This window comes from Diabrotica undecimpunctata, chromosome 9, assembly GCF_040954645.1.
Source record: "Diabrotica undecimpunctata isolate CICGRU chromosome 9, icDiaUnde3, whole genome shotgun sequence".
NCBI lineage: Eukaryota > Metazoa > Arthropoda > Insecta > Coleoptera > Chrysomelidae > Diabrotica > Diabrotica undecimpunctata.
Window position 1 is genome coordinate 1355951 of NC_092811.1, and position 23070 is coordinate 1379020.

The window sequence follows — 23070 nt, forward strand, 5'->3', positions numbered from 1 at the left end:
GATATTCCTACGAATTGCTCTACTTTATGTGCATATTTCTTGGAAATTAGAAATCCTGCGCCATCTAGGCTTTGTTCTTCTCGCCCTTTGGAATATAGGACGTTACCGGACTCTAGTGTTATGCACTCTTCCTCTTTTCTTTTTACCTATGCTAGACCAATTATGTCCCATTTTAATCCTTGATGTCTTCTTCGACATCTTTGCATATGGATCTTATATTTAGAGTTGCGATGTTCAATCGTGTGGTTTATAGCGATTTCTTGCTTCCCCCAGGTTCGATGAAGCTGTCCATTTTTCCAAAGGAGTAGGATTTGCCATTACTGTATCGTCTACCCACCTGTGGACCCATTCCTTTTGTTTTAGATATCGCCATATTCCTGTTAGGAGGTTTTTTAGCCTTACAACACCACGCTGGCTAGACGGGTTGGTGAATGATTTTATACAATCCTTAAAATCAAGGGATTGCCACTTCCGCCATCCACACCGTAACGAAGGTATTCTTCTCCGTCGTGGCTGCCGTTGTGGACTTCATCCGTGACCCTGGACAAGGGACACTAAGCAGGTACTAGTTTCCCGGGTCAGGAAGCACCTGGAATCTGCGGAGGACAGGGATTGATTTATTTTCACTGATAGGACTATCCAAAGGAGTTCCTATCCGCTACCCGCAATAAACGAATAGCAGAACATAAAAGGGCTTTCAATAATAGAAAAACAGACATTCTACATACGCACTTCACCTTCTAGATCATAATCATTCTTTTAATGACAAATTTCAAATTCTTCACATCCAAAATAAAGGCCTTAAGCTTATTAGAATATAAGGAAATTAAAAAATTAAAAAATACAGATATAATTATGGATGACCAACTTGAGACAAAAAGTTTTCCCCTTCTTAACCGATTCAGTTAAAGACTACAAACTGTAAACACATACCAAAAATAAAGCACTTGAGAAAGGCACTCTGCCGAAACAGCTGTAGTGATAATACATTTTAATAAATTTTGTGGAAGTTTTGAAAACAAAGCTTTGAGTATTTTATTGTTATATGTTTAAAATATTGAAAATCAACCCTACCCTCTTAATATCACATTGATTGTTGCATTCATTGCATATTGTTACGGTTTATATTTTGTATTATTTATTTATTGAACAAAAAAAAGTTATTTCCACTTAAAAATTTAAGGTATTCCCGAAATTTAAAAATATCTCGAAAAGTAACGAGTATAGGTAATGGGAATGGGTATTCTAAATTATTTGATTAGTAGAATCATACAATTTCGTTGCTTATATTTCTTAATTTTGTTCTGCAAACAATATATTATTATTGAAACGTTAACAAGAAATTTTTTTCTTTGACGTCTTTGATTTCTTTTTACACAACTCTAAAACGTCTACAAATATAGATATCCTCGCATCACTCCTCTTTTGTGTAGGTATTTTGAAATACGACACAAAACAGAATTCCTTACATCCATAACTTTTCTTTCGTATTTTCTATGAATGGAAAACACAAAACCAGAATGTGTGAAAAGATCGGCATCAAAAAGTGACAGGGGTAGAACAAGTATATGCCCTATTTACCTTGTCAGGACGTCAGTCCTGTGTCCGCAAGCAATAGCGGGTGTTCGACAAATAAAGAGCCGAACTTTCAGAATTGCATTGTTCTCCGGACAGGCGAAGAGATGATGTTTGTATACAGAAATGTCATTATAGGGTCAATTGTACATAGGTCAACAATTGATACCGGGTTTTGATTGTTTGGGTTGGAATGTATCGAGATGCTGACAGCAGTTCGGATTTTTGCCTCTCCGAATAATACTATTCAAGATTCAATTATAACTTGAGGGTATGGGGCATAAACAAACAACATTTATAGGAATTGTTTTACTGTTTTAACCTATTAGGTATCTTTCGTTTGAAAGTTATTACTGACATTAATGTCATTAATAGAGAGCGAAATACGTTCCATGTAACATTTTTTTAGGCTAAAAATAACAAAAAACGAAATAATTATCCAAAATTTAATTAAGCAATTTAGTTATATTTATTATATATTATTATATAATTATATATAATAATAATTATTTTTTTTATATTATTATATAATTATTTATAATACAATTATATTATGCCTCGTCTAATGTGCCTCTTAGAAATAAACAAAGCAGACGAAAAAGAAATCTTCTATGATAGGGTCGAATAGGAGATAGAAAAAATACCCAAAGAAGGGTATCTTTTCTAGGTACTAGGGTACTAGTACTCTGGGCTTTGAAGGAGACCTCAATGCCCAGATTGGAAAAGAGGACTTTTTGTAACAAATTGCAGAAAAGCATACAATACACGAAAATACGAATGACAATGGGCAAAGACTATGTAACCTAGCAACAAAAACAGACTTGTTAATAAGATCAACAAAATTTGAACACCCTAAAATAGGTAACATGGAGGTCACCAGATCAGAAAACATACAGTCAAATTGATCACATAATGATTAATAAGCGAAAACAATCGTCAATAAAAGATGTAAGAACATTTAGAGGTGCATGTGCAGATTCAGACCACTACATGGTCACAGCCACTATAAGACAAAAAGTTAAAATTGAAACAAAACATAAAAAGTGGAATGTCAATAAAATGAGTAATAAAGAAGTAAGAAAAAAATATGAAGAGGCAGTAGAGAAATATAAACACAGAATGGGAGACGATCAAAAAATCAATAGAAGAAGGTGCAAATGTGCAGCTAGGTGTCAGGATAAAACAATATAGAGAAATAACAGAAAAAAAGTGCAACTCAGACTTAAATGGCTAAGAACAGATAAAGAGGAAGACAGAGAAGAATATGAAAAATTAAGAAAGAATGCTAAGAAAGTGATAAGGCAAAATGAAAGAAGATGGGTAGACGAAAAATGCAGGAAATAGAGCAGGAAACAACAAACAGAAATACGAAACATTTTTACAACAAAATTAAAGAACAAAACAAAAAATACAAAGGCAAAACAAACGGAATAAAAAATAGAGAGGGAACAGTGATAATAGAGGATCAAAAATACAAACAAGTATGAAGGGATTACTACAGAGAGCTCTTGACGGAGGAAACAACAGGAGAAGAAATGCATAACGGGAAGAAAACGGTGCACAAAGAAGAAGCAGACGAAGTAGATGAAATAGACGTGGAACTTTCAAAAGAACCAACATTAGAGGAATTGGATGAAGTAATACAGAGAAGCAAAAACGGAAAAGCCCCTGGTAAAGATAAAATTAATATGGAACTAATAAAATACGGAGAATGGGAACAGAGGAAAAATACTGGCACTATTGAAAAATATATGGAAAAAAGAGAAAATGCCAGGGGATTGAGAGGTAGGGCAGATCATAACAATACATAAAAAGGGAGACCAACAAATTTGTAAAAATTATAGAGGAATAACGTTACTAAATACAACATATAAAATATTGACATCAATAATAAAACGGAGGTTATCAAAGATCACAAAGAAGACAGTAGGACAGTAGGACAGTAATGTGGATTCACAGAAGGAAGATCTACAATAGATGCAATACACACAATAAAACAAATAATGGAAAAATCAAACGAATATAAATTAGAATTGAAAATGTTATTTATAGACTTCAAACAGGCATTTGATTTAATTAAAAGGAAAGGAGTAATGATAGCACTTAGAAAATTAAAAATTCCACATAAACTTAAATTAATAGAAATGACAATGAAAACTACAAAAATAAGCATAAAGACACAGACACAAGAGGAGAAACAGAGAGAAACACAGAGAATGGAGAGGAAAAACTAGAGACAGGAAAAAATAAAGAGATATCGTCAAGAAGATAACATAAACAAAAGCGATTGATTCATCCAAGAAATAGGATCTAGACAGCATTCGCGGTTTAACCCCACGCTGGGGTGTATAGCCATTATATTATATATAATAATTATATTTAAGTTTGCAGTTAAAAGAAAAACAACATTTTTCTTAGAAATCCCTAAAAAGACTTTTTTACAATATGGTTTGGGTAAGATGACCCCGTCCCTGAGGTCAAATGAAACATTTCTATTTACAAAAAATCGCAAATATACAATTTCTGTTTTACAGTTACACCTGCACACCTTTCTGCTTACGTGAAGTTGACTTTGGCGTTTCTTGCTTTTGTTTTATCAAAAGATAAATTGGTATGAAGATGAAAACAGTTGATTCTTACAAAGGTCTTGAACATCTTGTCAAAGGAGGTGCCGGAGATAGTAGGGATATAGCATAGTATCCTCCAAATATGATGGAATTTCATTTATTTTAACGCCACCTTTCTGTTCTGAAGTGATAACTTCGGAAATCGGGATTGCATTACCAACTGCAGAGCTTGTAACGTCAATTTTATCGTTTGAAGCAACAACTTTCGGATTAGAAGCTGTAGTGGATAAAATTTTATTTTCCGACAATCCCCCGGACTGTTTCCAAAATGGTTATATCATCTGAAACTCGTCCACTTACTTCCCATTCCTCTCACTCGTCTGATGAAGATATATTTACGAATTTCTCTTTTCCTTATAGATAAAGTACTTGAATGCGAAGAAGTATCTATTTGTAGAGAAGGAATTCTTTGTTCATGAATATGATTAACGGTTTTATTTTCCACTGTAGGTCGATCAGTACACGATGGTTTAAATTTTTAATCTGGAAATATTTTCGGATTAAAAGAACAGATGCATGTTGTGTCGAATCCACTGATTCCAGTGCTAACTGTGGCAGCTGTTCGATACGATTTTCCAAACAAGCTAGCTATATTATACACAGTCATAAAATAACTTCTCCATTAAAATAACCCATTAGAGGTAAAAATACTGCTAGATACAATGGCTGCATCTCATGAGTGCAATATGGCAGAAACGAGAACATTATAATGGCATTTTCTCTACAGTATTTGATAGCTTCGGCAGTCTTGTGGCTTGAATGACCATCAAGCAATAATAGAACCCTATCCTCAACTGAGCGCTGTGAATTTTGTTGAAAATGCTTTATGAACAGAATGAAGGTATACGATTTTATGTATCCAGATTAGTTGTAAAGAGAAAGTGCTTCATATGGGACGCCTTGATTCATTTATTTGTTTGCGAAGGAATATTATTTGGTGGAGGAATGAATTGATGATCAGGGAGAAAAGCCATCACAATGTTAAACACCATTTTATGGGACCAATCCGTCAGCAAAGAAAATAAAAAGAGGATATATGAGACTATAGTAAAAAGTATCACTTTATACAGCTGTGAGGTACGGCCACTGAAAGAAAGAACACTGTCAACGCTGAAAGCGACGGAAATGGATTTTTGGAGAAGAGCCGCAGGAAGATCTAGAAGAGAAAGGATTACCAACGAACGCATTAGAGAAATAATGGGAATCAAACAAACAATCACAGATGACCTAACAACAAAACAACTTATCTGGTTCGGACACATACAAAGAATGGACGAACAACGAATGCCAAAAGAAATAATAAAGTGGCAACCAGAAGAAAGAAAAAACGAGGTAGACCGAGAAAAAGTTGGAGCGAAGGAATAAATAAAGAACTGAAAGAGAGGGCCATAGAAGAAGATCTATGGAACAACCGGTCTAAGTGGCGATTGGAAGTCGGAAAACGGCGGAGAACGTTATAAACCGACAAGTAGTAGTAGTAGTATGAATTGATCCGCAGCATTTACACAGAGAAGAACGGTGACATTGTGTCTCCTTTCAGCGCTTGTTCAGAAGATAAACTTAATGTGTTAAAATTTGGGACAATTTGTGAGAGACCGTCTGGATACCAGATTCATATATATTATATATTCTCATAGGATTGATTTATTTTGCATAAAAACGCTTTTTTAAAAAAGTTTTTAAAAAAGTTTTTTCCCTTAGTTTCCCTAATCGCTTAGGGTTTGCTGAATTACATTTTACGAGGTATTGTATTTGGGGTTTGTCAGGGTAGTCAAATTAAAGTCGAGTGAAAATTCAGATAAGAAGGTATCAATTATTACGTTTTTTCTGAACTGACCAACCCTGTATTTAAACCTTTGCTATAAAATTTATGCTATCAATAATTTTCAAATGTTCTATAGTATCCCTTGAAGGTGGGCCAATTAGACGATTAAGCCTGCAGTTACCTTCAACTAACTTTATAGAAGAAATAAATATATAGTCCACGAGCTATCGAAGAAACAAAAGATCCAGGGGGTCAGCTATTCCTGATTCTAAGTACTTATAAGCATCCTGCCCGATTTTATACTCAAGTGAATTAAGAATTGAAAACAGGAGGAAACTAATGTTATAAAAAATGTAGAAGTTTTATCTATAACAAAAAAAAAATACCAATTATTACGAAAATACAAGAAAATAAAAACATATTCAACTTAACTTTGACGATATAAGCATAAAAGATAATATTAAAAATAATTTAATAATAGAATAAAGAACATCGGATGATAAGTATAAACATCATCAATCACGTATAAACATCAACTATTTTGCCACAACAAGATCATATTTCCTATCTCACCAGTTCAAAAAATGTCTCGAATTCATTCTTTATAAGACCAGTTGATAAATCTGAACTGATCCAAACAATCAGTAGTATCAAACGCAATTCTTCCTGTAGTACTGTATTCCTCTTCATAAGGGTGGTGAAAAATCTAATGTCTGCAAGTATAGATCTTTTGCCTCACTACCAGTCCTATCCAAAATTATTGAGAAACTTATAAAACCCGAACTTATGTCCTTTCTCGTTGAAAACAACATTTTATCACAAAGTCAGTTCGGCTTTTTATCTAATAAATGTACCAGCGATGCTATGTTTTCTGTACTACATGAGGTCTATCAAGCACTAAACAATAATCTTTATAGGTACTGCCACTGTTTTTTGTGACTATACCAAAGCCTTTGATTGCGCAAATCACGACATTTTGATAAAAAAATTAATTTTCTACAGAATTCGAGGTATTTGTTTGAATTGGTTTCAATCTTACTTGAGGAACAAGAAACAACTAGTTAGAGTAAATAATACTGGCTCTAGTCACAAAAGCATTGTATGTGGAGTACCACAAGGTTCAGTATTGGGTCCTCTATTTTTCCTTATCTTTATAAATGACATCATCGATGGAAAAGTTTTCTTTTTTGCTGATGATATTACCTGGAGGAACTCTAATATTGAAACTCTTTATACAATTATAACTTTGATCTACTTAGAATCTACAGTAGCATTATCCTATAAAGCAGCTCTTCAACCCTTGCTTCTGAGTTTCAGCTTACAAGCGAAGCAGTAACATCTCCAGAAGATGCCAACCCCTAGTGTTGGCGAAACGTCGAGAACAAATCTCAGAAGACAACGGCCTAACAGTTTAACAACATATAAAAATCGTTGAGTTCTTCTGACAGGACATAAACTCTGTCCTACTGTCTTGCCGGAAGAGGCTTCTGTCAGGACAAACCACGGGGCGATCTATCATTAAGTGCTATATTTGGTCTGTACTTATGTATGGAGTAGACGTGTGGACACTAAAAGTCTCAAATATGAATAAAATTGAAGCATTACAGATGTGGATACCTAGAAGGATGCTGAAGATACTTTGGATACCAAGACACTGATGATGAAGTACTAAGGAGGTTCAACAAAGATCGATAATTGCTAAAGACTGTTTAACACCGGAAAATGTCTTATCTGGGACATATAGTGAGGAAAACTCGATATAGAATACTAAGTCTGATCCTTAGGAAAATAGAAGACCGTAAGGGTGTAAGAAGAAAAAACAGATTTCTTGTTTAAAAAAAATCGTGAATGGACTCAAATATCAAAGATATAAAATGCAGGACAATTATTTCATGAGGCAGAAGATCAAGAAGCCTTCGCAATGGATCGTCTTCGTCGGATAATTCGACACGAAGAAGATTCGACTTATTAAATTGAGTATATGACTTCTAGCCTATTAGAGTATCTTTTATTTCTAACGAAATATAATAACTTAACAATACATATGCCCAACTTATGCCCAATATGCCCAACTTATAGTGAAAGGAAAAATCGAGGGAAAGAGAGGCCTAGGAAGGAAAAGACTATCGTGGCTCAGAAACATCCGACAATGGACAGGGCTAAATTTTGAACAGCTAATAAGAACAGCTGAAGATAGAGAAGATTTTAAAATTGTAGTAGCCAACCTCCATTGAGGAGAGGGCACTTTAAGAAGAAGAAGAACAATACATAAAATTAATATCCGTTTTTATCGATTGAACTATTTGTATTTAATAAATAAATGTTTTATTTTGTCCAGGAGGTTACTTAAAAGTAGTATCGTTTGAATTCGATATAAGAAAACGAGAGAGAAAGCCGGGAATTAAGAAATATCTACAGCTAATTAATATTTATACTAAACATTCTTTATACCCGATGCTTTGTTCTATTGAAGACAAAAGCCTGTCCCCTCATTATTCGTCAACATCAACACACCTCTCGAAGCCCTGAATTATTTAAAGCTTTTTCTAAATATAGTTATAAAATTAAGCAAAGGTATTGCCTGAGACGGGAAAACAAGACATAAACATTCATTTAATATTTTATTTCGCAAAAAGAGCAAATAAAAACGAATCAAAAATCACTTATAAAATAGCAGGAAACGCCCCTGCGAGGACATCGAGCGAATGGCAATGTGTAGTCGACGCCCTCCACGACCGGTTCGTCCAATAGTCAAACACGGTCGGTCGCCATCTTTAATGACAATTCGTGGGGAGAGTTTCAGCGCCGTGGCGGCAGGATGCCGAACTTACCACAGCTTTGGTTAATGTTAGCAGAAGAGACACATTATACATCGCCTGTGCCGGAAAATTCACGAAAATCGATAGGAAAAATCGATCTAAAATTTTTCTTCTTCGCTAACTATGTGCAGTACCATCTAGTCGTTTAGTGTTTATAGTACTTCGATTGAAACAGTTCGATTTTGGTCGTAGATCCAACGCGAATGCTGTCATAAATATTTTCGGGCTGCGATCAGTGGACTTTTAAAAAGGGGACGCAGATTTTGTGGTTTGTTTTTTTTTAACTGGTTTTAGAAAACTGTGCAAAGTGTCGCGACAGGAAGATTACCTTTTTGGGACTAGTTCTCAGAAACCTGGTAAGTACATCGAACATTTTTTTCGAGACACATTTTTATTTCTTTTTACAAAATTTTTCCATCGCCAACAAAATTTAATATTTATATAAAGAGTGACAATTGGAAAACTTGTTTAGATTATTAATTATATCAGTATACATTTTTTCAAACACCCTTATACCAGATAGTGGTGTAGGGCGGCAATATAGGTACATTAGAATACAAATACAATTCAATATTAATATAAAACCCCGGAGGTAAAGGACAATATGTCCATTTTTTTATTTTTTCAGGAGAGCAGTTTTAACATTTTTTAAATTTGTAATCAGTAAATACTCAAATGTTTCTTATATTTAAACAAGATTAATATATTATTATTGTTGTGTGTTTAATCGTTTTTTTTTCCATGAAGTTTTATATACCTCAAGTTTACCGTTCATTATATACCAATTTTTTAAAAATGTGTAGTTGGACATAGTGTTGTTTACCTCTAAAAACTTTTTTAAATAATGTGACATTGCATGTTAAGGTCTTTACGAAATAAACAATACAAACACATTTAACATCCTATACTATTATTTTATCTTCATCTTCTTGGGGGTAATCGTTTGTGGCTACATCGCTATGTGTTAAATTTTGATAAATCGCATGACAAACCGACGGACCAAAAGGCAATAGTGCAATTAAGTCATTGTGCTTTTGTTTTGTGATTGGTTGAGACTTGATTTAATTGGGCTGGAAACGTTACTTGCTGTCTTCGATACCTCATGAAGTCCACCTCATACATATTTTGATTATTGAAATCAGACTTATAAAAGAGCTTTCCAGTGTGTTCTTGTTGGACTTGTAGGAAAATACATGTTGACAGTAGATTCTTTTTTCTACTTACAAAAGGAGTATCAGGGGACAGTTTCTTATCGAAAAGCGTTTTGAAGTTTTTGAAATCTGCAAGTTCCATATTGTGCACTGTGCATTTACCTGGTGTTTGCCTAACTAGCTGTTGTTAGTCCCATGGTGTTAAAATGTCCAAGTGGAGAGTTTCTTTCTTTTTATCTCAATCAAAGCATGAACACTGTCTGGTTCCATATGTTTGTGCACTTTCAGTAAAAACTTTTGAGTGATCATCTTTATTTAAGGGTATGTACGCAGTATACAAAAATAGCACATTATAATACTTATATTTTTGTTTTGTCCATAGCAGTTATTGGTCCAAAGAGTGATGTCCTCTATTTGACTACCTGGAATTGTATTGTCAGCCCATTTCAAAATTGATGAGTCAATTTCATTTGCACCACGGGCCCCTTTCGATTCGTCCCACATCATACGCTGTACAGAAGAATCACTGGCATCATATAATGTAAAATTTAATGTCCAAAGCTTCCTTTTGTACAAACTAATACAATTGTTTGTTAGTGGTGAAGGCAAACATTTTTGCAAATCACCAGATAGTACTTTGTGTTTTGGTGACTTTTTAGCTATTATAAAGTTGAATTGTTTTAAGTTTTACCGAGTTTAAGATTCAATTAGGTGAGCATCATGATCAGCCTGTACACTAGTTAGTTCATCTGCAGTAAGATTATTTTTCAATTGAGCGGTGAATTTACTGCATGTATAGCAAATGTCTATTTCGGGTGGTTTAAACGACCACTTGAAGTCTTTATTAAAAATATCTGCGTACAACCACTTTTTTGCTCTAAGCTTTGGATCCACATGTCTTTCATTGCATTCATCAATGTACAGTTGATACATCTTTTCTATTGTAAGTGCTGTGCCCAGATAATTTCTCTTGCTACCTTCTTTGGAATAATGACTCTCGTACTTTGGAAAGGAATTAATACGTTAATGTATACTATTTATGGTTTCGGTAGGAGTTGTATTGATTGACGTGTGTATACCTCTTTGATCAGCTTTTAATAAACTTCCTGGCTCAATTTTTTCAACATATTTACTACTACTAAATTAGATATACAAAGTGTGTTTAAAAACATAACCTTGCACACCTTCAATCGCTGATTGTTCACTGTAAAATGGTAGTTTAGTGTATTATTTTTAGATTTGGTAGAGTTTGGGTTTATTTTTCTTGATAGAAGAGTAGGTTGGATGTCAACACATAAGATAAATTGCTATTTAACATCTGAAACGTTTGTCTAAGTCCAGTATGAGTTGTCTATGTCATTAGGAATATTACATGGCAATAATTGTAGTAATCTTTTCCCAGAAGATTTCGGATCCATTTGGCAATTATTAAACAACGGATGTATTGTGCACCTTTTAACAATCTAAAACTATTGCGAACTAAATAAAATGGTTACAATTATTTTAGTTCATAACAATTTCACCAGGTACCAGGGTACATAACACTATGTCCGGATGGTAAATAACTTTGCACACATTTAGTAGAAGTAAACAACACCAAGTCCACATGGTGTTGTTTATCTCTGACTGGAAGTGGACTTGGTGTTTTATTAAAAAGTCGGTAACTTGCCGTAAAATTGTCTCTGGACGTAGTATGGTTTACCTCTGTATAGACCCAGAAAAGTTATATTCAAAAATGGACATAGTGTTCTTTATCTCCGGGGTACAGAACTGTATTCTAAATATTGCAATTCACATCTCTACATCGTTGAAATAGCACTTGTATGCTAAAGAGAGCCTCTCTCGTACCCACTGCGTGCCGAAAACCAAATTGTGTACAGCTGATTTTTTTCTTTCCATAATCTATATATAGTCTATATACTCTTTTATGTACAATTTTTGGAAATAACTTTAAAATGTGGCTCATTAACCTGATGGTCCGGAAATTATTGCAGGATACGGATTTGAATTTCCGAAAAAGAGAACGATTTCCGAAGTGGAAATTGAAACGTCAATAAACGTATTTTAACCTTTAATTGTAGCTTATTCCCATTTAACTAGTAATTAATTTAAAATGACACAAGAAAATGGCTTCAGAACAATATTAAGAAACCGTTATGGGCCCAGCGTTATTCAAAATTTTCGGAGATTGGAAATTCTATACAAGAAACTGGCACATTGTCAAAATTCAATCAAATTTTTACGAAGATGTAGAGACAACAACCTAATACCAAAGGGCTTGAAGTTACGTCCAGCATATTCAAGCAGAAGGTTGAAAGGAGAACGATTTCCGAAGTGGAAATTGAAACGTCAATAAACGTATTTTAACCTTTAATTGTGGCTTATTCCCATCTTCCGCTGTTCTTGCCATTATCACAGTATCGTCAGCATATCGAATGTTATTGATAACTTCTCCATTGACTATTATCTCTTCGTTTGCATGTGGGGGAGCTTCTTGGCATATTTGTTCGCTGTAGATATTAAACAAGAGCGGTGAAAATATACAACCCTGTCGTATTCCTCTACGTATTTCTATTTCGTCCGATGTTTGGTCTTCTATTTTTATATTAGCTCGCTGATTCCAGTACAGATTTAATATTATTTGTATGTCTCTAGTGTCGATGTTCTTACCCTTCAGGATTCTTTGAGTCTATTATGGAGCACTTAGTCAAAGGCCTTTTCAGAGTCTATAAAGCAGGCGTGTACCTCTTGGTTAACATCTAGACATATCTGTGTTAGGACGTTCAAGGTAAAGAGAGCTTCTCTTGTACCTAATCCTTTTCTGAATCCCATCTGTGTATCGTTAATATCGATATCTAACTTTTGATAGATTTGGCTGTGGATGACTCTAAGAAATATTTTAAGCAGATTACTCATCAAGGAGATTGTTCGATGATCTGAACATTGCATTGCCTTAGTTTTCTTCGGTATGATGACAAACGTAGACAGCAGCCATTCTTGAGGTATTATACCAGTACTGTATATTGTATTGAATAGATGTAATGTTACCGTTACGGATTTATCATTCAAAAGCTTCAACAGTTCTGTAGGAATTTCATCAGGTCCATTTGCTATTCCATTTTTAGCATTTCTTATTGCGTATTCTAGTTCTTCTTTCAATATGTCTGGCCCAGTTGCATTGATTATCTGAGTTAAGTTGTTTCTATCGTCTTCAAATAATTCATTCAGGTATTCTGTCCATCTTTTTATTTTATTCTCTAGATCTACAATAAGATTTCCATCTTTGTCTTTAAGTTTACCTATTTGGCATTTCTTTATGCTTCCTGTTATCTCTTTTACTTTTTTGTGCACATTGAACGCATCGTACTTTTTTTCATAGGTTTCCATTTCTTCACATTCTTCTTTAATCCACGCCTCTTTGGCTTCTTTTATTCTCTTTTTTATGTGTTTGTTTATTTCTTTGTATTTGTCTAGGTAATTCGTCATCTTTCTTCTTTCTTTCATCAAGTCTAGTATATCTTGTGTCATCCACCCCTTATTCTTTGTTGTTTTTTGATGTTTCTTTCCTGCTGTTTGCATAGCTGTATTTATGTACTTTAATTTTTGGTTAACGTTATTTGTATCGTTAATTTGTTGCTGCACTGAACGGAGGTTTTTATTTATTTCTTCTCCTGTTTCTTGTCGTATATTTTTGTTTCTAAGTTTATTTAAATCTAGTGCCTTTCTGTGTGGTCTTCTAATCTTTTTTGGTCTCGCCTCTATCACAGTAACTACCGGATTATGATCTGGAGCCTATATCTGCTCCTGGGTACGTCTTAGTACATTTAACATCATTACTATACCCCCTTGCTATCATAATGTAGTCTATTTGATTTCCCACTATTTTTCTGATGAAATGAATCGTCTGCAGTTGCTTAAAAATTATTTCTACATGTTGCATGATTTTATGAAAAACTGTTAACCAAAATATGAAATGTTTAGTCTGTAATCTAAGTTTATAAGCACCAACTTGCTCAATCGTTAAATTCAATTTAATACTTTTGTAATTCTCTAAAATATCCATGACTTGTATTAGCTCATTTCGGTATTCATAAACTGTATTGACTTCACGTGATTGAATTAACATTATTGACAGATGTCCTGCCTATTTTTATACCGTCGGTATTTATTTTATAGCACAGTTAATTACCTTGTAGAATACTATAATTTTCTTCTGTTTTTATGCTTACAAACACAATAAGGCTTTACGGTGTTTATAGCTAACACATTCATTTAATTAAGGTGTTAAAGAGACATAAAATTCTTTTTTATAGTTTTTTAATACATCGATGTGGTATATACTCGTTTGCATTTTTTTTTCTGTAATGCTTTTTTCACTTGTTAAAGCTATGATAATCTCGTATTAGAATTCAGCTGTGTTTTCCGTGATGTACATTTCATTCTCGTTTTGAAAAAGTTTATTGCAGAAAGTGATATTTTGCTATCAATAATTTTCAAACAGACATTAATTTTTTTTATTAATATAAAAATAATGATAATGATAATATGAGAACAGATCATATTACTAATATGATTTGTGGCTAATCAACACAGTTCGAAGCCAAACCTCTTTCTCCACACACACACAATTTTTTTTATGCTTGGGAGGTGTCTGCCTTTTGTGTTTTTAGGTATATATTTCAATGACATTATACATTAAAAGAAAACTTTTATCACTCAACAATAATCATTATATAAAATATATTTTACTTAAATCTTCGGCAAACTCAAATTTGGTGAACTAATAGGTTTTCAGAGACTACGAATAAATATATCTTCTTTATGTACCTATAAGAAGTATTGCAATCATCTTAAAAAATTACGTTTAAATCAGGTAATCAAATAGTACAACCAGATAATACGTTCACTTAGGTCGGTCTCAGATATAACTTATTATTTATTTTATGAAAGTAACAAAAATCTTAAAAATATTTTGAGCACATTATAGTTACCTTAGGTCATTATTGAGGAAAAAAATGGCAGCAGGGGAAGCCTCAGAAGAAGAATCATCACCTGACTGGCTTATTTGTACAAGTGGTTTGTAGAGTCCGTGTGATGTTAGTGATTGCCAATCTGAAAAAAATAGATAAAGAACTTTTGCAAACCTAATAAACGAAGAACGAATAAGTTTCTGCAGCTGATTTGATTAAAAAATGAGGTAATTATATATTGTAGAGAAAATGAGCAAAGGAAAAACAGGAAAATATGTATAAAAAACGAAAAGTGATTTGTGATATTTTGGAGCATTTTCTGAAGGTGATATTGAAAAATGTCCAAATCTGTGTAAAAGTTTTAACATTACACCTTTGTATAGTCGGTTCGCTATATTTACGCGGGTTTCGGATAAAAAATTTTATTGTAAGTACCCAGTTTTAATTACCTGCTCTTTGGGGAAATATCAACTGGTCAAATGAAATGAAAAATAATCCATAACTTTTTTTAATTAAATAATAATGGAAAATCTTTTATATAATTGACAGTATAATAAGGAGAATTACTTCATTAATGGAGTCTAATGAGGCTAATATAAACATAATAATAATTTTATATTACACTTCACACAGAAAATAATGGTCTATGTATATTTGTTCCATGGAGAGAATTTCTAATGAAAAATAAAAAAATTTAACTTGCCAACAAAAATGAAAATCAGTCATTATCATCAAAAATATCATAATCGTCATCATCATCACTGTCATCACCATTAATTGTTATTATGATTGGACTTATTTCGTTTATTTTATTTTCACGAGTCCACCAATCTTCTATTAGTTTCTCGCACTTGAATATACAGTTGCACCACACTTCTGGAGTTACAATTGAAAGTGCCTTTCGCCAAGTTTCCCGAACTGCGTCGTCGCTATAACCGTTAGGTCCAATATGGTTGTCATAATATTGTTTTGCTATTCCCCATATATATTCGATGGGATTAAACTGGCAATGATACGGTGGCAGACGTAAAACTTGATGACCGTAACTTTCAATAATCTGATCCACAACAAAGGTTTTTGGTTTTGCGTGGATATTTGCCAAGCGTAATAATTCTGATTTTAAAATATGTTGTGTAAATGGTATATGTTCCTTTGTTAACCATTCTTTAATTTTATTAACAGTCCAAGAATTCGTTGGACTTTTGTTTAATACTTCAGAATGCTAAGGTGCATTGTCTAAAATAATTACGCTGGGCTCACTTAAACCTGGGAGAAGTTTTTCATGTAACCGTTTTACAAACATTTCTGTGTTCATATTATCGTGATAGTCACTAGATTTTGATTTAGATGAAAATATTAAATCAGCACCTTCTATAAAACCCGATTTCCCTCCTGCATGTAAAATTATGTGTCGCTTCCCTTCTCCATCAGTATGTTTGATAGACTTTACGTTATCATCTTGCCATATTCTCTTGGTTGCACCCCTAGAAAATATCCATGTTTCGTCTAAATATATAAAATTTGCCCTTTCTTCTTTTAATTTAGAATATTTTCTTAGAAAGTTAATTCTTTTATGCACAACAGAACTTCTTTCACAAAGGGCTTTTCTGTTATCCTCCTTTTGAAATTTGAAACCCAAATTATGTATCACTTGCCATAGACTTGTTCTGCCAATTTCGTCAAATTTTCTATCTTTTAATTCCGAGAGAATTGTATTTAAGGTCACATGTTCCTTGTTGGCTCGCATTCGATAAATGGTATCACGAATTTCAAATTTTTTTCCATCTGGAATATCTTTTGTTTTCAATGATAGGCGAGTTTTTCGGTAATATTTTTTCGGCCGTTCATTATTGCGATTTTGTAATACTCCTCTTAGTTTGGTTTCACTAATTCCTAGAGCATCATATACGCGTTGTTGAACAGACATTTTTAGGGACCGATTTTAAAGGACCGCCATTTTATTTTTCATCCGTAAAATACTTGATGTACACTACAAATTAGACTATCTACATCTAACACACGTCTAGGCATTTTTAAATATTTCCACCAAACATACAATGTCAACACTGGCAAAGAATCAATTCAACTGCAATATTGTAACAACTTTATACCTACCCTAATGTTATTTTAATGTATTTTAAAATATGACCATTAATGCAGTTTTTACCTCATTTTCTGGGAAGTCGTTTACTGCAACTGGTTATCAATGAGTCATTAGCATAATTTTGTTAATCCGAAACCCGCGTAAATATAGCTAACCGACTATGCCATTTGTAGTGGAGCTTTATATGATACATAAATAAATAAGAAAAAGGGCAAAACGCATTTTACATATCAACAATTAGAGATCTGAATGATCATAACATTGGGAATCGTTACATGGAATGAGATAATTAAAAGTTGTTCTATAACGATTCTAAAGGCACTATAACGACAAAAGATTTAAATGTTGGATTAGGTAAACCAACAACTTTGCATATTTGAATTATGAGGACTACAAAATTAGTTTTTGGAACCGTTCCTAACAACTGGTTGATGCTGAAATAGTTATTTAAATTTAAAAAATGCTAAGTATTTGAAAACAGTTCGATCAAATAAGTTCATTAATAAACATAAAAAGGAATACCCACCCAAAATCTGTACCTCGGTAGTAATATTATCACTGTGGCAAAAAAAAAACACGACAAAAAATACGAAATAATCACTAAACCCTAAAATTCCTGAATCGATAATTCAATAGAAAGAGGAAATCCTCGTCACTGGCTTGTCATAATCGAAGGACACTATCAAATGTATCAATCAAACAGAATTTTCTGACTGCCTTCGTTATAGTTCTCGATGTTATCGGTACCAAATCCATTTATATTAAGATTCGAGTTTCTGTTGTGTCATCTTCGGAGACTTGGGTCCGTACCAACGTGAGGTTTTGTCAACAGTTAGACAAAAAGTATCGTTTGAAATTAAGAAATCAACAATTTTGGGACTTTTTACCAAGAGAGTTAAACATTTTTCAAACAATGTTTAAAATAACTAATGCGTTAAGGGTTATTTTATTTTAAACTCAGCTGTAACTGATAATTAATTCAGCTATTAACACCTGGAAAACTTATTTGTTCATTAATTTACCAAATTCCAAAATTTTTTACGATTTCCTTCGCTATTTTAGTATTTTTCAAAAGGTATTTTTATGTGGTATTACAGTCTTTTATGCTTGTTGGTGATTATATTGTTTGTTTGCTACAATAACACAAAGATTCAAGATACTAGATTAATTCTAAGTATCGTTAAATACGATCTATGCACAACGAATAGTTTGAAGGATCCTTAAGAGCGTAGGCGCAAAATTTCGGGCCAATGCTTTTTAAATGCATTCATTTTTTTCGAATCCTGAGAAAACTAACAAATATTTTTGAAAAATTTAAACACATAATGAAAGATTATATTATTACCGAGGGCCGAAAGTCCCTTAGAATAAACAAAAAATTTTTTTGAATGAGATATTTGAAATTAAAGATCACACTAAATTTTCTCTGTGTTTTCACCCCTGTAACTTATTAAAATAAACGTTATAGAAGTTTTCAGGGACTTTCGGCCCTCAGTAATAATGTATTCTTTCATTCTGCGTTTAAATTTTTCAAAAATACTTATTAGTTTTCTCAGGATTCGAAAAAAATGAATGCAATTAAAAAGCATTGACCCGAAAAATATTTATTTTTCGTCTCATATGGATTTTCAGACGTCCTGTAGAAGATATTTTACTGCTTGGTCGTAGTATATACCAATAGTAATATAAGATAAGATCCAATATATTTGCGGTGAATACGACAGGAAACTTAATCAACTTTTCTTAGAATAATAATAAAATCTCGGTAATAAAATTTACATCTTATAATAAGACTGGCTTGATACAGTTTTGTAAACATATATAACTGACAATGTATGACTGAACGAAACATTGTTAGTAGTCTCATTCGATATTTTTCACAGAAATATTATCATCAAGGCACTATTAGAACGGCGAGGTTAAATATATCGAGAAATTATTTAACTATTTAATAAAAAAAAATTAGATATTAAGGTGAAATTGTTCAAGTATTTCGACGACAAAGAATTGATTCTAAAAGATTAGAAATGATCTGTTTTGAATGTCATACAAAAATCTATATAAGCAAAATTCTGCTTATATAATATCTACGTTACCTCTCTATCATTGGAATTAAACTAGAAAGAACTGTAATAAAATTGCTTGTTGTTAGTAATTCTTTTGAAACACCTTTGATTCTTAGAAGACAAAACTTATAAGTATAGACATACTTTCAAGCTGGCAAGCTAACTCTCTAACTCCAGAGCATGCTATGTGTGTCTGATACAGAGTTAAGTGAAGGGACTAATCCTAAACATATGTGTAGCCACAGTTATATTCTTCATGTTGGTAACAAGATGACTTGAGACAGCTAAATGACGTCTTTTTTTACATCTTTAAAGAGAAGAAGGAAAATCTACATACAAACACCTGTAACTCACCCAGGTAGTGTTGGGTTCTTAATACCCTAACGAAGTTGTGCCAGAACAAGATGCCCGAGGGAGTTAGACCTTTGACCACTCGGAGACGGTCGACGTCCAACTAAAAATCTCTCTTCTGTCACTCCAGGCATCAGAATGGAAGGGCTATTTAAGGCAAAACATCTCTCCTGATGCCCTGCTGTCATTCGATTCCCATTGTTTCTCCCATACATTCATCGGGAAAACCACACCCACACAAACCACCAAAGACTTTTAACCTCCTGCCTTCTCTCTTTCGTCGTCTGTGTCCTCTCCCATTTCAGCCTGCGAGAGTCCGAACCCCACCGAGGTGCTACTTGCTCGTTTTAAAATTATGTTGCGAGTTCTCTCTCCTCTTGTTCTTTTAAAGAGATCAGCTCCCTGATAAATTTGTGCATCCGTATCCACCACCACTAATCCCTCATCATTTTCTCTACCATTTCTCTCAACGAATCAAACATTCTGCAGATACACTCTCTTTCAAACTTCTCTCTTTCATTCGCCCAACGCTCATACTCATCGTGGATCACAGTATCCGAGAGACCACAGCAAAGGCACCGATCGGACTGTACCCTCCTAAACCTGAAAATGTAGCTGCGGAAGCAGCCATGGCCTGTGAGTATTTGCCTCAGATAATAATCCAGCTGCCTATGCCTACAGTCCATCCAGCATCGAAGGTTCGGGATTAGTGACTTCGTCTACTTCGCCACACCACGTGTTGCCTTCCGCTCTTGCTGCCACTGACCGATTGATGAGGAGTCTATAGATGACAAGGAGTTTAGAGTTAGGTTAGACAGGTTAGGTTAGCATATGTGTAATGTTTGAACGCCAGGCATTGTAAAAAATATACTCGTAAAATCAAATATATGTCCAATCTTTATTACACCTTTCATCGAGCTTATACAATCTGGAAGCACATGACATACAAAAACATAAAATCTACAGTTGTACTAGACTTGAGAGCTTCTCTTTCTCACGAAAACCATCAGAAAATACAAGAAAATGCAGTAAGAGCATTCAAATATGGTGTTTGAAATTATAAGGTAGTAAAAAAGAAATGGTAGGTAAAAAGTGGGTACTCGAGAAGGACTATTCGCCATCAACATATTGATTCAGCGATGTCGGGAAGTAAACGTTGATCTATACTTGTGCTTTGTTGACTACGAAAAAGCTTTCGATAAAGTAAGACATGAAAAATTAGAATCAATACTTATGAACAAGCGCATTGACAGTAAAATCATTAATATAGTGCAAACATTATATTGGAACCAAAGTGCCATAGTTCAAATTGATGGGCAATACTTGGAAGAAATGAAGATCTGTAGAGGAGTTAGACAGGGATGTGTTTTATCGCCACTTTTGTTTAACTTATATACTGAAGAAATTTTCCAAAACACGATCAATAATATCAAAACGGGAGTAGAAAAATATGAGTACTTGGGAACTTTGATCAATGAAACCAATGATCATACTGCAGAAATAAACAGGCGAATAGAGATTGCCAGGTCAGCACTTATACGAATGAAGCCACCCCTAACGTGCAAAAATCTAAATTTGGAGATCAGACCACGTACCATTCGCTGTTATACAACGAACTAATCACCACTATACAAACCAGAAAAATATGAAATTTTGACACTTATAATACAGGGAAAGATTCAAGGAAGAAGATCTGTTGCCCGAAGGCAGAACTAATGGTTAAATAATCTATGTGATTGGTATCGATGCAGATTGATTGATTTGTTTAGAGCAGCAAGTTCAAAAATAAAAATAGTCATTATGATTGCCAACCTCTGTAGTAATCCAGTAAAATAAGACAAAATAGGGGGCAAACCTCGGAATGAAAGATAATAAGCTGAAAATTTGCATACGTCTTTATTTTGATGGTATAAAACTTACCTCAAAAGTCTCATATAATCACGTGTCCGCGACTTAAGATATTAAAGGTCAAAGGTCACGAAAATGAGTTTTCTGCAAATATCTCGTTTCCCTTACACTTTATGACATTTAAGGTGGTAAGAAAAATTGTAGAATGGAAAATTCTCTTCAATTTTTGTCTCAAGTACTTTTATGTACCTTCAACCTTTCTTAAGATAGAGCGCAAAGAGTGGGGGACCGCTTACCTGTGTATACGGTAACGCGAAGTCAGTCAGTAGGATTCAATAAATAATAAGTTATATAGTTAATTATTCACTTAAAATACTATTATTATCATTAAATTTTTATTATTTATTATTTAATAAACTATATTTATAGATATTAATTATAAATACCCTCATTCTAAGAAACACATCTTATTTTTACACGCGTTTAGTGGATATGATACGACTTCTGCGATTTATAGGAAAGGTAAAATATCGTTTATTAAAATGTTCGAAAAAAAATCACCATTTACATCAGTCACCTCAACTATTTCAACAAAAAAACTGCTCTGTACAAGAATTATTTGAAAATGGAGTACGTATTTTCTTAGCAGCGTATAATGCTCCAACATCAGAAGACGATATAGACTCTTTTCGATACACCCAGTTCATCAAATCAACAAGACTCAACAAACCAGTGCAGTTATCAAGTCTTCCACCTTCAAGTGTAGCAGCTCGTCAGCATATCATTCGTGTCCATTATCAGACCCAAATTTGGCTGGGAAATGATTTAGAACCCCAAGAATTCGGCTGGGTAATGCAAAATGAATTTCTGGAACCAATAACAACATTATTACCGCCAGCACCAGAAGAACTGCTGAATACAATATTTTGCAATTGCAAGAAAGGTTGTGGTTCTAATTGCGGATGCAGGAAATCAGGATTGCAATGTACTTTAATTTGTGGGCAGTGTAATGGACAATCATGTCTAAACGCTTCATCAACTTCAGATGATTTCAATGAAGAAAGTGAATATGCACATGATATTCTTGAATATTTTTATTCTGATACTTTAAAAAACGAGAATGATGATGATGAATCCGATATTAAGCAGTCATAGGAAGAAGAAGAAGAAGAAGAAGAAGAAGAAGAAGAAGAAGAAGACGATGAAGAAGAAAATTAATACAAAAATATTAACCATACATAATAAAAGAATATATATTATATTTGTAACTTTAATAAATCGATTATTGGATTAATAAATAAATATATAATTTAAAAAAATAATAAATATTATATAAAAAATATATATTTATAATTAATATCTATAAATATAGTTTATTAAATAATAAATAATAAAAATAATAAAAATTTAATGATAATAATAGTATTTTAAGTGAATAATTAACTATATAACTTATTATTTATTGAATCCTACTGGCTGACTTCGCGTTACCCTATACACAGGTAAGCGATCCCCCACTCTTTGCGCTCTATCTTAAGAAGGGTTGAAGGTACATAAAAGTACTTGAGACAAAAATTGAAGAGAATTTTCCATTCTACAATTTTTCTTACCGCCTTAAATGTCATAAAGTGTAAGGGAAACGAGATATTTGCAGAAAACTCATTTTCGTGATCTTTGACCTTAAATATCTTAAGTCGCGGACACGTGATTATATGAGACTTTTGAGGTAAGTTTTATACCATCAAAATAAAGACGTATGCAAATTTTCAGCTTATTATCTTTCATTCCGAGGTT

The 23070-nt window shown here is 33.3% G+C and overlaps 1 protein-coding gene across 1 annotated transcript in view; it reads left to right on the forward strand.

Annotated features, from left to right (window-relative positions):
* The first annotated feature begins 8826 nt into the window (after positions 1–8826).
* Positions 8827–23070, forward strand: part of LOC140449381 (uncharacterized) — a 262280-nt gene continuing 248036 nt past the window's right edge. Inside the window, exon 1 of the mRNA XM_072542532.1 lies at positions 8827–9142. The gene's annotated coding sequence lies outside the window, so the exon portion shown is untranslated. The remainder of the gene's footprint in view (positions 9143–23070) is intronic.